General features: G+C 37.3%; 1 non-coding gene across 1 annotated transcript; it reads left to right on the top strand.

Moving 5' to 3' along the window:
• The first annotated feature begins 10,453 nt into the window (after positions 1 to 10,453).
• LOC123390460 lies at positions 10,454 to 10,560 on the top strand. The gene has a single exon (XR_006605049.1). It is a non-coding gene; the product is annotated as a U6 spliceosomal RNA (small nuclear RNA).
• The last annotated feature ends 4,021 nt before the right edge of the window (positions 10,561 to 14,581 follow it).

Raw genomic sequence — 14,581 nt, forward strand, 5'->3', positions numbered from 1 at the left:
TTTTGCTTGTATTTTGTTGAAGGTATTTTTCATTTATGTTCATCAGGAACACCGGTCTATGGTTTTCTTTTTTACAGTGTCTCTGACCAGTTTTGGCATGAGGGTATTGCTGGCCTTTGAAAATGAGTTCAGAAGTGTGCCTTCCTCTTCAAGTTTTTGGAAGAGTCTGAGAATTGGTATTAAAATCTTCAAATGTTTGGTGAAATTCACGAGTGAAGCTCTCTCCTCCTGGACTTTTGTTTCTTGGGAGGTTTTTGTTTACTGATTCAATCTTGTGGCTGTTTTGTAATTCTTCTTTGTTTCTTTCTTCCCTTGTGCCTTGATGACTTTATGTAATATTCTGCTCAGATTCCTTTCTTATCTTTTATGTATCTACTATAGGTTTTCTTTTTATGGCATAACAAGGCTCACATATAATGACCTATTTGTATAACCACTATTTTAAGATGATAGCAAGTTATGCTCCACAAACAAGTGAAACCATATGATAACTGACTCTCTCTGCTTGACTTATTTCACTCAGCATAATCTCTTCCAGTCCCGTCCATGTTGGGTACTCATGGGGAGATGGAGCAGAGAAGGGAGTTGAGGGAAATTGGAAGGGGGAGGTGAACCATGAGAGACTATGGACTCTGAAAAACCACCTGGGGGTCTTGAAGGGGTGGGGGGTGGAAGGTTGGGGGAACAAGGTGGTGGGTATTAGGGAGGGCATGTATTGCATGGAGCACTGGGTGTGGTGCAAAAACAATGAATACTGTTATGCTGAAAAGAAATAAATTTTTTTTTAAAAAAGACAACATAAATAAGACCAAAAAAAAAAAAAAAGATGATAGCAAGTTAAGTCTGAACACATTTTTAAAACTCTATTTTTACTGCCCCACTCCCAATTTTATGTTTAATGTCACATTTTACATCTTGTTATTTTGTATGTCCCTTAACCAATTATTGTAGTTGTAGTTATTTTTACTATTTTCTTTTAAACTTCATACTAGCGTTATAAATTATTAACCCACTATCTTATCTATAGATTGACATTTACCACTGAGTTTTTTACTTTTGTATGTTTTCTTGTTGCAAGTTAGTGCTCTTTTCTTTCGGCTTAAACAATTCCCTTTAGTATTTCTTGGATAAGGCTGGTTAAGTAGTGCCAAACTCCTTTAGCTTTTGCTTGTCTGGGAAACTCTCTCTCTCCCCTTCAGTTCTGAATGATAACCTTCCTGGGTAAAGTATTCTTGGTTGGAATTCTTTCCTTTCAGCACCTGAAAGTATCATGCTGTTCCCTTTGGGGCCTTAAAAAGTTTCTGCTGAGAAATTTGTTGGCAGCCTTGTGGAGGGAGGAAGTTCCCTTGTATATAACAAGTTGTTTTTCTTTTGCTGCTTTTAATCACTCATCATGTTTTAATTTCATAGTTTTGATTTAATCTTTTCTAAATACAGCACTGGATTAATACAGAACAAGAGAACAAGAGTCCCCAGCAAAGGAGCCAGATTGGTATTAGCACCACCCCCCTTTCACCACCTCCCCAGCCCTTTGAGTTTTATTTTTTAGGGATAATGGCATCTCTAAGACACCACTTTATGTTCATGAAGGCCAGAGCTTTTGAAGTAGCTCATAAGCCCAACAGAAATCACAGAGTTTTTATTTCATGGTGACTTCTTAACCTTTCTTACCCTGCTAATGAGGGTGCTTTTACCAGACATTCTGAGCTGTAACACATAGTGGAGTTAGGTCTACAGAAAAATGTCAGATTTTTCAATGGTGTGCCCTAAGATTTCACCCTTCTCTAAGATTTTTACTTTAAAAAACTATCTTCAGCCATGGGTTACATTCTTTTACTTACGAAGCCATTTTTTAAAAAAATAAACCCTAGGCGTGCCTGGATGGCTGAGTCGGTTAAGTGTCCTACTCTTGGTTGCAGCTCAGGTCATGATCTCAGGGTCATGGGATCAAACCCCTCGTCAGGCTCAGCACAGAGTCTGCTTGATATTCTTACCCTCTCCCTCTGTCCCTTCCTCCACTCATGCTCTCTAAAATAAATAAATAAAATCTTTGAAAACCCCTATATTGAATTATAGCTTTGCATATAATAAAATGTACCCATTCTAAGTGTACAGTTTTAACAAATGTATATACTTAGTGAGTATTCCAACACCCTCCCCACAACCAAAACCCCCCTAATGCCCTTTATAGTTAGTTCTCTCTCTACACTCAGCCTTAGCCAACTGCTCTGCTTTCTATCATGATAAATTAGTTTTACTTTTTCAAGAATATTCTGTGAACAGTATGTATTCTTTTGGGGTCTGGATTTTTTACTTAGTATAAACCTTTTGAGGTTCATCAATGTTGTTGTATGCATGTATAACCAGTTCTTTCATTCCTGAGTAGTATCCCGTTTTATGGATAGAACAGCATTTGTCGATCCTTTCGCCTGCTAATTGGATGATGTCCCTATAGGGGCTGTTATGAGTAAAGCTGCCATAGATATTTGTGAATAAGTTTCTGTGCAGTATTAATTTCTCCTAAAAAATATCTAAAAGCAAATGCCTGTGTTATATAATTAAGTATGTGTTTAGCTTTTAAGAAACTACAAGCTACTTTCCAGAATGGTTGTATCATTTTGAACTGCCACTAGTAATAGAGCTGACCCTGGAACAATGTGGTTGTTAAAAGCCCAAACCCCAAATGCCCAGTTGAAAATCTGAGTATAACTTTTATCCCCCCAAAACTCACTTCTAATAACCTATGGTTAACCAGAATCCTTACCAATAACATAAACAGTCAACCAATACATATGTTTATATGGATTATATACTGTATTCTTATAATAAACTAAAGATTAAGAAAATATATTTATAGTACTATACTACACTTACTGAAAAAAATCCACATATTAGTGGACTAGCATAGTTCAAACCCATGTTGTTCAAGGGTCAACTGTATAATACATTCACAGAGCGTTAAGTGCTACAGAGAAAAGTAAAAATATATATATATATACATATATGTATATATATATATATATATATATGTATATATATATATATATATATGGCAAGTAGGTGTTATGTTACTATTTATAGAAGATGGTAAGAAAAGGTTTCCTAGAAAAGAAGACATCTGAGCCAAAGCCTGAAGGAAGTAAAGGAGAATGCCATGAAAACATCTGGAGAAACAACATTCCGAAGGCAAAAAGAATAGCACAGGCAAAAAGGTATTCCTTGCTGTGTTTAAGGAATATCAAAGAGGCCAAGGGATCTGCAACAGAGTGAGAGAGAAGGAAAATAGGAAAAGAGGTCAGAAAGGTAGGGAGCTCAGCTCACATAGGGCCTTACAGGACAATGAACTGTGGAATGAATGAAATGGGAAGTCACTAGATGATTTTGAGCATTAAAGGGACACAATTTATCTTATATTTTAGAAGGATCACTTTGATGTGGGAAACAGACTACAGCAAGCAAGCATGAAAGTAGATAGACCAGCAAGAATGTTACTATAATTGCCCAGACAGAAGACTAGACTATCAGATAGTGAACCTGGAGAAAAGTGGTGAATTCTGGACATGTTCTAAAGATAGAGCTGGCAATATTACCAATGAATGGAAAGAGTCCTGGTGAAAGGAGTCAAACCGAATCAGGTCAATCCAATTCCAACTCCATACTTCCTTTAAGAACAGGAAAAAGAAAAAGGGAGGTAAAAAATACAGTCTGTGCTGTTAACAGCTAGCAACTAAGTTGAAACTCATGGTCATTGGCAAAGCCAAACTGTTTAAATCACCCAAAATATCCTCAATCTAAATAGCTCAATGTGTCTGCCTGAAATAAGTTTAATGTTATGAAAAAAAACGTAATATACCAATTATAATACCAATTTATGAACACTGCAGAATTTGGGGCATATAAAAATACTTCTCTCGGGTGCCTGGGTGGCTCAGTGGGTTAAGCCGCTGCCTTCGGCTCAGGTCATGATCTCAGGGTCCTGGGATCGAGTCCCGCATCGGGCTCTCTGCTCAGCGGGGAGCCTGCTTCCTCCTCTCTGTCTGCCTTCCTCTCTGCCTACTTGTGATCTCTCTCTGTCGAATAAATAAATAAAATCTTTAAAAAAAAATACTTCTCTCAAGGTTTGGAAATAATAAAGTAAAACAAGAATCACAGAAATCCTATGATATATGAGATGAACAACTATTAATCCTACTATTCCATAGGTTACAAATTTTAAGTCCAGATAAATATATGGGCCCTTTGGGCCAAATTCTAATGCACTGAGAAGTAGGATCAGTCTGCTGACTCTAAGTCTGGCCCAGATGCACTCCTTGATCAATTTCTGATGCCTACTTAAGACTGCCAATCTTTTCTGCCTGTTTTAAAGACATCAAATACCAATACCTTTAATACCCAAGATATACATCCTGAAACACAAGTAGACGACTGTAAGATATTCTACAAGGCATTAGCAGATTTAAGAGAGCCCACCAAATGATAGCTCAACAAATCATAAAGAACTTAGAACCTGATGATCTTTATCAGCCACCCTAAGTATTCTGAAACATCTCATGCACTTTAGCTGTATGGATTTCCTTTTTGTATATTTTTCAATAGCAGAATCTGTTCAAATACATGTGTGTATTGCAGGTGGCGCGTTGAAAGGGATGGTTTCCAAATTCACAAAGAAAGAATATCTGTAAACACATTTAAACAAATCATGTTTGGGAACTGTACTTTTTACTTCTCTGATGGTGACCATATGATAATTACATTCCCCCTAAAATAAAAAATAAAAACAAAAAAGAGAGGGCTATAGAATTAAATCTACCAAACATTTGGGTTGTGTGGATTCTTTTATTACACTGTAAATATTTTGCATATGTCTGGAGCAAGCACCAGTAATTAGGCCATAATGGCAACTTGTCACTCTTAAACACAACAGCTGTGTGTATTTGGAAAGATTAAGAACTAGATTGTTCAGTAATTCTGGGAGCCTTGTTTACCAAGCTAAGACGGCTAGCAAGAGTCTTACTGTTTACTTGGTATGATTTACTTGTTATTTTATTAAATATTTAAGACTGCATGGTTTAAAATTTTATACAGAAAGCTTTTTACCTAATTTGGAAGAGAATTAAAGGAGAACTATAAAGCTAGAATTTAATTTAATTCTTTACAGTGACCCCAAAACATGCCACATACAATTTGATATGTGATCATTTCTTCTTGTAATCAATTATGACCCATTACATCTACACACACACATATTTTAGTATTAAAATTTATTTTCTTGGTTATTCCTTATAATTGTTCAGGAGGTAGTATTTCTGTTTTATACACAAAGGTATAAATATTCAAGTACACTGCACAAGCTAAAAATCACATGAGAGTAGAATGAGTAGCAGAACATGATTAATTTTGTATTTACAGATCAGTGAGCCCCAAACATCTTTGTTTCTAGGTTGTTTTTCTGGTGAGCTGTTTGCTGTGTTTCCTGATGGAGACACTCCAAATGCACATTTTATACAAATATAAGTTCAGAGTGGAATAAATTGTTAGTGAAAATGCACACCCCTTCCAAATAAAATCCAGGATTCAAAAACAAACATAACTGAGATTCACTGAAGATTTTGGAACATCAGGATAGACAGAGTAAACTGATAAAATAATAAAGTTTGTTAGTGACTTTTCTGATTTCTGTGGTTCCAGTGTACATCATGTTCATTTTGCTAAAAAAAAAAAAAAAAAAAAAAAAACCTCTGGAAAACTTACTAACCAGCAGAAATGTAAATTAAAGATCTTAGTAATTGAAGTAACATAACTTAACATTACCTAAGTAGTAAATTTTTTAAAAACCCATTTTAAATTGGAACAGATACGCCCATTTGGAAACTGCTGTCAGTTATTCAACTAGCAAAGGCACTGAACATCTATTCTATGTCCATCAGTGGTCTAGGCTGATGAAGAGATATGAAAGAGTACATAAAACGTTCTCTGCTTTCAAACGATTTATAATCTAGTTCTTAGTGACAATTCTGTTTCACAATGGTAGATAAAAGCTTTAGATGTTCCTTGATATTCTTAAGAGAACCAAATCTGTCAGAATCACATGACTTTTCTGTGAAATACCATGTACATACTGAAAACATCTGTTGTAAACAGCTTCATTATTATATTGTATGCAGGGAGTAAAGATTCCATATACCTGTTCGAAACACCTCACTGTGGAAGAAGTCTTGACCAACTAGGTGAGAACTACTCCACCCTCAGAAAAGAAAAATAATATTGGTTCTGCCTCCTGGTGCTGGCAAGGAACACATGAGATAATGAATATGCAAGTGCACACTGAAGATTTCCAGTCTATTTCTAAACAGACTGCTGAAGCATCAAAGAGCCAAGCATATAATTGAAGCAATTAAGCTTTAGGAAAACAACTTAAAAATAAAATTTGACTAAAAAAATTAAATTTGAGTAATTATTCAACCTTGTTGGACACTCTGCCCAATCATCTATCCTATTTTCTACCCAGTATAACTGCTTTCTCTTTATCTTTTTCTTTTATTAAGATTTTATTTGGGGGGTACCTGGTGGCTCAGTGGGTTAAGCCTCTGCCTTCAGTCCTGGTCATGATCTCCGGGTCCTGGGATGCAGCCCGGCATCAGGCTCTCTGCTCAGCAGGGAACCTGCTTCTCTCTCTCTCTCTGACAGCCTACTTGCAATTTCTCTCTCAAATAGATAAATAAAATCTTTAAAAAAAAATTTATTTTTAAGTAATCTACACCCAATGAGCCGAAGGCAAACACTTAACTAAGCTTCTAACTAACCAAGCGTCTAACTAATTAAGTGTCTAACTGACTAAGCCACCCCAGGCATCTCTTAGCAGAGACAATTTCATAAAGTCTATAAAGTTGAATTTATATTATTGTGATGTACTTGAAAGTTCCCGTTGAACAGGTAACTGTCAAGGTAAATGAACTAATATTTTTATCATCAAAAACAGAATGTGATCTATAAGAAAAATACAGTTTTTAAAGCTTGTTCATTGTTTATATGCCATGGAAAAGCAATTTGTGAAACACAGAGAAAAACATTTTAGTCAAAATAGATGTAAAAATAAAGTAGCCTACATTAGTGAAACAATCTATTGAATTCAAAACTATGAATTCAATCTACTGAACTCAAAAACTATGTGCAAAATAATAGGAGCTTTCTAGGGAGGAGAGCTTTTCCTCAGTCGGTTTAAAAATCACATAAACTTCTATAAAAGTTAGTAACAGCTGAGTAAAATTATGAGAGCCAAACAGGAGTTACTGTGGTTTGCCTAAATCTGCTCTATCTTAACCATTTTAAAAGATACTTATCTTCAGATATTTCATATAAACCCAATACCTATAGCTTTAGAGTACTTGCTGTAATAGCTAAAATAATGACAAAGATTAGACTTCTAAATAAAAACAAAGGTCAAGGGATGCTTGGGTGGCTCAGTCGATTAAGCATCTTCCTTCAGCTCAGTTCATGAGCCCAGATTCCTGGGATCAAGTACTGCATCTAGCTCCCTGCTCATTGGGGAGTCGGCCGCGCCCTCTGCCCCTCCCCCATCTTGTGATACTATGTGCGCGCGCACGCGTGTGCGATCTCAAAAGTTCAAAATACGGTACTCATGTTTGCTTGCATTCTATAATCTCATCAAAATGAGCGAAAAGTGATTTAAAAAGAATTCATAATAACAAAGAGGGTAGAAGAGAAGTCAATACAAGAAAATTTTAAGAAAGTGAAAAGCAGACACAGGAGCATGAACTACCTATTAATACTTTTTGAAAGCAACCGTTGGAAAGGTCAAGAAACTAAGTTACATTTCACATTTCCTAAAGCCTCTAAATTGTTGGCAATGGGTACTTTTGAACTGTGAGGCTACCAGCAGGAGAATGAGAAGAAAGTGTTTATAGGAAGCAATTTGACATCTCCCCACCCCAGAGCTCTTCCCCTACTCTGTATGATGGATCTACTGTGCAAGTGGATATATAATGGCAGGTTTATTCTAGAGGGGATCTGTGAAACCAAGGATACTAGACAAAATCAAAGCTAGATGTACCATGCTAAAGACAGTGGAATTCAGTGAACTTTAATATATGGAATCCTAAGTGCAGCTATCTTGTCTTCCTGTACTTGGTTCCTGTAATGCCTGCTTCCAGCCTCTATCTCCTAGGCCTAGGAATGTGAAGTCATGTCTGGGGAGTCTGATCCAAGAAAACCTAGAAATCCTGACAATCAGGGTTCTGTCAGTGAAGAAAACCACCCAAATCAACAACCAAGGGCCAAGCCCCCATCACCACACTACACCTATGCCTAGAGGTACCCAGAGCTTCCCAGAGCCATCTAATCCCCCCAGTCTTAGAAAACCAAAAGTCATTGGGTATCTGAGGACAGCCTCTGTGTGAAAGACAAAGATGGAAATAAGCAGAGAGAGGCAACCCTGAAGAGATGCACATAGGAGAGGGGAAAAAATGGAAAGACTATCTTCCATACCCCAGAGACCAGAGAGTGTGGTATCCGCAGCATTAGAATAGCATGATTATCTACCACCTATCTAAAGAGAACAAAAAAGAGATCCTAAAAATTCAAAATATGAGAGTAGAAATTTTTTGAAAAAAACAAAAAACAAAAAACAATAAAAGAGCTCTAAGATAAATAGTTGAGTTGAGGGGTGCCCGGGTAGCTCAGTCGGTTAAGCTCTCGACTCTTGGTTTTGGCTGGGGCAGTGTCAGGCTCCATGTTCAGCAAGGAGTCTGCTCAAGATTCTGTTTCCCACTCCCTCTGCCTCTGTCCCACCCTCCTTTTTGTGCATGCATGCTCTCTCTCTAAAATAAATAAACACATCTTTTAAAAAAATAGTTAAGCTGAGGAAATCTCTCTGAAAGTAGAGCAAAAAGATAATGAGAGGATAACAATACAGAAAACATTCAGAAATCAATGGACTAAGAGGATCAGTTCAAGAGGCCTCAAATCTGAGTAATTGTAGAAAGGGAGATAAGCAGAAATGGAAAGAAGAAAATAATCAAATAAGTAAATCAAGAACATTTGCCATTAAAAGATAAGAGTTTCTACATTAAAAGGGACTGCACCAAGTGCCCAGAGCAAAGATTTCTAAATATTTCAGTGCTTTTGGGAGGGCAGGAAGGAAGGGCAATTTTGGACCATATTTCTGGATAATACATTTATATTGCTGCTTCTTGATTTTGCAGAATTAGGCATTACGTACCGACTTCCAAACATGGTAGATGTAGATTTAGTATTGCTTTGCCATTACCCCTCCATATGTCTCTCTCTTATTATCCTCACACATCCACCTCATATAGTTATACCACAATTTTGGTTAAATCAATTTTCAATATTTACATTGTTATGACAATGTACAACTATTCACAGTGGAGCCATGTAATATTTAATGACGTTTTTCCCCTTCCTGCACGGTCTTTTGTTTCCTTAATCTTTGTTTCTTTGCTTGCAAAACTGCAAAGTTCACTCTGACCCATTTCAGATAGAGAGATTCAAACAGTCATGAAGAAACAGTCCTGAACAGTCAGGCCTGAACTCACAACCCTGAGATCAAAACCTGGGGTGAGATCAAGAGTTGGATGCTTAACCTACTGAGCCACCCAGGTGCCCCACAAACATGTTTTTACTCAGTTCAGCTGATTTTTTAAATGTTATTTAATATTATTTAGTATTTAGTATTATTTATGATAATATTATATATTATATTAATATAAATATTAATTACTTAATATTATTTTTATGAGTATTGTGAACCTACTCAACCTATTAAGTGAGGCAACCAGTGACTATATGAATTAGTGTTTAGGTTATTCTATCACTATGTGAGACTTTATCCAAACAATTTTGGTCTCTCTCTCTTTTTTTTCCCTTTTGGGGCAGAGGGAGATGAAGAGGAAGAATCTTAAGCAGGCTCCAGCCCCAGTGCAGGGCCTGACCTGGGCTTACTCTAATGACCCTCAAGAGCATGACCTGAGCTGAAATCAAGAGTCAACACTTGGGGCCCCCGGGTGGCTCAGTTGGTTAAGAGGCTGCCTTTGGCTCGGGTCATGATTCTGGGGTCCTGGGATAGAGCCCCGCGTCAGGCTCTCAGCAGAGAGCCTGCTTCTCTCTCTGCCCCTCTCCCTGCCACTCTGCTTACTTGTGCTCTCTCTCTAGCTGTCAAATAAACAAATAAAATATTTAAAAAAAAAAAAAAGAGTCAACACTTAACCGACTGAGCTATCCAGGTGCCCCACAAACAATTTTGGTTTCTAAGGAGGCAAGGCATCTTCGTTTTCCCTTCTTTTTTGGTAACATACATCTTTTAGCAAATTAAAAGTTCTTAACTGTACATCAAATTTTTTGCACTATAATAGGATCAAGAGTGTTAACTGAAGAAAAAAAAAAGTACCAGCAGAATTTCAAAAGTAATGAACAGGTGCTTGCTTCAGCACCACAGATACTAAAATTGGAACAATACAGAGAAGATTAGCATGGCCCCTGCACAAGGATGACACACAAATTCATGAAATGTTCTCTGTAAAAATAAAAATATATATAAATAAAATGAACAGCTCCACAGTTCAGATACCCTCTTAGTAGTGTTTTCCACCAATCCTTAGTGTTGCCATATTTATATTTGTTTTATGATTCTTTTACTGGTCTCTCTGCAGTGTGGCTATATTTATCTAAGCTTACAACTAAAAATGTTCATGATGCATTTATTTATCAGTCTTCTGAGGACTATGATGACCACTTTTAGTTTATAAAAGTACAACCTTGCCATTTGCAAATAATGATGATGACAATAGTTAAAAGTAAGTCTCAAAAAGCTTTAGGAGTTAGACACTATGATTATTACCAGTATACTGATGAGGACACTGAAAAAGATTTAGAAACTTACTTAAGGCAATACTATTAGGTAAGAAGCCAGCTGGTCTGAACCCAAAGTCTACACAAGGTAATAAACTGTAAGACAGCATCGGTAGGGCTGTGACAGCCTGTCTACTTCTAATAATACCTGAAAAATAAGGACACCAAGATGCACTTGGTACAGCATATAGAACAAGCCAAGAGGTCTATAATTTGACAGAAAAGGTCATGTTGTGGTGATCTGTCAGTGAAAGAGGCAGCTTGAGTCCACCTGCTTAGTACTGTAAGTATAATAAACTATAAGTAAGTTGGTAGGGATCGGAGCCCCCCACCCCACGGAGAACACGTCTTACAAATCTGGAGGAAGAGACTGTTCTATTAGTGTGCTGTCACTCATTCTCTTCTGCCCTACCACCTGCCCTCCCTACTATTACTGTTTAAATAAAGTTTTCTTAAAATATTTTATCATAATATGCATGAGGTATGCAAAAGATACAGAGAATAACAAAACATGCATGTACCCATTGTTCAACTCCTAAGTTCTAACATTTTGCCCTATTGGCTACTTTTTGGGGTCATTTAAATTCTGTGACAGGTTGGTGTTTAAAGAGTATATAGAACATAACTGTATGGCTTAAAGAATAATAACATGCATATTTAGATACCTTCCAACAAACCTGAAAAATAAAGCATTACTCCTACCTTAACAGCCCCTTTGTTTGCCTCTCAAATGCTGACAGTTTGAACAAATAGAATTCCAAGTTGAAATAACTTTACCACAGAATTTTGAAGGCACTATTCCATTCCTGTTTGGTGTTCAAGGTTGCTGTTCAGACATCTTTTGCCATTCTGCTTCTCTGGCCTTTGTGTCTTAACCTGCTTTTCACCCTCTATAGAAGCTCTTCACCCTTGGTGTTTTGAAATTTTACAATGATGTATCTTGTTGTGAGTTTATTTTTATGTGTGTGTTGAGCATGCTATGAGGTTTTCAATCTGGAAATTCCTGAACTTCTGCTCTATGAAATACTATTTTATTACCTTTTTGCTGTTTGTCTACATTCCCTACTCTTACTTAAATTTTGGATATGGTGGGCTGGTGTCTTAAGTTCCCTTTATTTTCTCTTATTTTTTCATCTCTTTGCCTTTTTGCTCTACTTTCTAGAATTAAGATTTTCTTAATTCTACCTTTAAGTCTTTCTAATTTCTGTTATGTTTATAATTTTCAGTGGCTTCTGTGAGATAATATATTGTCTCTGTCCCTGGTTCCTGGCACAGAACTGCTTAGGAAACTGATAAGGGCACCAGGAGCATCTTTTGTTCTAATGAGGTGACTCTAGGGGGGGGCTGCTGGATGCCAAGCCAAGATCAGAAGTTTGAAACTTTCAGTCCTACCCCCACGTTCCGAGAGACGGGAGGAAAGCTGGAAATGGAGTTAATAACTGATCATGTCTACATGAGGAAGCCTCCATAAAATCCCAGTAATATGGGGGTACAGAACACTTACAGGCTGCTGAATATATCCATACCAGGAGAGTGATGTACCCCAAAATTACACAGGAAAGAAGCTCTTGCTTGCAAAACCCTCCCAGAACTACTCCTACGTATCTCTTTATCTATATCCTCTATCATATCCTTTAATAAACCTATAAACATGTCTCCCTGAGTTCCGGAAGCTGCTCTAGCAAAATAACCAAACCTGAGGGAAGGTCATGGGAACCACTGATTTGTAGCCAAATCTGACCAAAACTGTAGGTAAACTGGGGACCCACTACTTGTGATTAGCATCTGAAAGCGGGGAGGTGGTGGTCAGTCCTGCGGGACTGAGTCTGTTACCTGTGGGATCTGATACTCTCTCCATGTAGATAGTGTCAGAATGGAGTTAAACTACAGGGCACCCAACTGGTGTCATGGAGAATTGTTCGGTTTGGGGGGAATCAGCACACATCTAGCGACCAGAAGTCTCAAAAGAGACACAAAAGAAGTGCTCTGTGTGAGTGGTAAAGGAGAAAGGCTCAGAAGAGGAAAACTGGGTTCTTTTTCTCACACAGCTCCTTTTTCCTGTCCTTTTAATAAAGGATCATATCCTTTTACGGCTGCACTTATTTATTGCTCTGAATGTATAAAATGACCTAAAAACGTATTTGTCTCCTCTTTGTGTGGTCTGGTTTCTTGAGAATGTTTTTTTCTGTTTCTTTGTTTTAGGTCTGTTTCTGATATTCCTCAAAACCTCATAGTGATCCCTGGCTGCTAGCTCTCATTTAACAATGACGTGTTAAAAAGACATTTGGAGTTCCACATCCATGCATGGGCTTACTGACCACAAGCTTACTAGAAGGTGTTTTCGTTAAACCATTTCATGGGGGAACTGCTAGTATCTGTGCCTACGGATGCTTGTGAGTAAATGGAAGATCCCCAGGGAGAGAGTCTTCCTTTCTCCTTCCTTGCCAGTAAAACCTGATTGCTAACGTTTCACAGCCAGGAGGCTGATGGAGGAATCGTGGTATCTCCACAGCCAGTATGTACACTTTTCATTTAACTGGTTCTGTTTTCACTGTGGTAGCTAGCTCTGCTCTCAACTGTGCCCTGAGACCTCCAGCCAAGAAACACTGTGTTCCGCCCTTCTGAGGGCTACACCTCCAGTGCTCTGCTGAAGGAGAAAAATGGCAATCCCCTGGCAATATGAGTTACAGGCTTTGGGTATCTAATTCTTCAACACTGAGTCAATTCTCCTTTTTTAGGCCCAACTTTATTCCCATTTCCAAAATTCTCAGATATACTGCCACGGCCAAGCTTTTGGTGGGATCTGAGGTATATACTGGGTTGTTTTTTCTACTTTCTCTACTGTCATTTTAGAGTAGGAAGCTTCTTGAGTTCTGCTAAGTCCATCTAGTTTCAGATTCCTTGTCAGACTTCTCATTTTTTTTTGTTCTTGTTAAGAAACCTTTGTTTTTGTTCTTGATCTACAGTTTAACTATGACAAGTTTAGGGATGGATTTCACTTATCTTGCTTGGAGTTCCTTATGTACCTGACTGTGAAGATTTGTATCTTTTATAGTACTAGCATATACTTTCAGCTACACTTAAATGTAAATATTTGCATCTACTACTAGCAGTTTTAATGTACATATCACTGTACAGAATTCTGGAAAATTTTCTTCAATCATCCAGCCTACTCATTCATTCTTCAGCTGTGTCTACAAACTGCTTTTAAATTGTAGGTAGAGTTTCTAATTTTTAATTATTCTATATCTTATTTCTAGAATTTCTATTTAGTTCTTTAAAAATAATTTATTTAAACATATTAAACATGCTTTTTTATCATATACTCCATAGCCTATAATTTCAGTATCTATGGCCTTTCATTTTTGTGGTAAGGATACTCTGTTTTCTTGTTCTTGTTTCTCCTACTCATAGTGGCTTGTTTTGTACTATGTTTTGAGATTTTTCATTCTGTACTCCTATTCCTTGGAAATGTATTTGTGAGAATTCTTTGAGACTTGGATTTAAAACACCTGCATTTTTCTCTCCATTCTACCAAGGAATACTGCCAACCCATTGCCACATTAATGTAAATGTTTCGTTTGGGCATTTTGAGCCATATACAGAGTATCAATTCTGACCCTAAACTATCCTGAGGTTAAATATCATCAAGACTTCCTACCCTCACCCAGAGTTAATGCAAAGGGAGCCAGGT

Source organism: Mustela putorius, unplaced genomic scaffold (assembly GCF_011764305.1).
Source record: "Mustela putorius furo isolate JIRA1106 unplaced genomic scaffold, ASM1176430v1.1 tig00537350_pilon_pilon_pilon, whole genome shotgun sequence".
In the NCBI taxonomy this organism is placed as follows: Eukaryota; Metazoa; Chordata; class Mammalia; order Carnivora; family Mustelidae; genus Mustela; species Mustela putorius.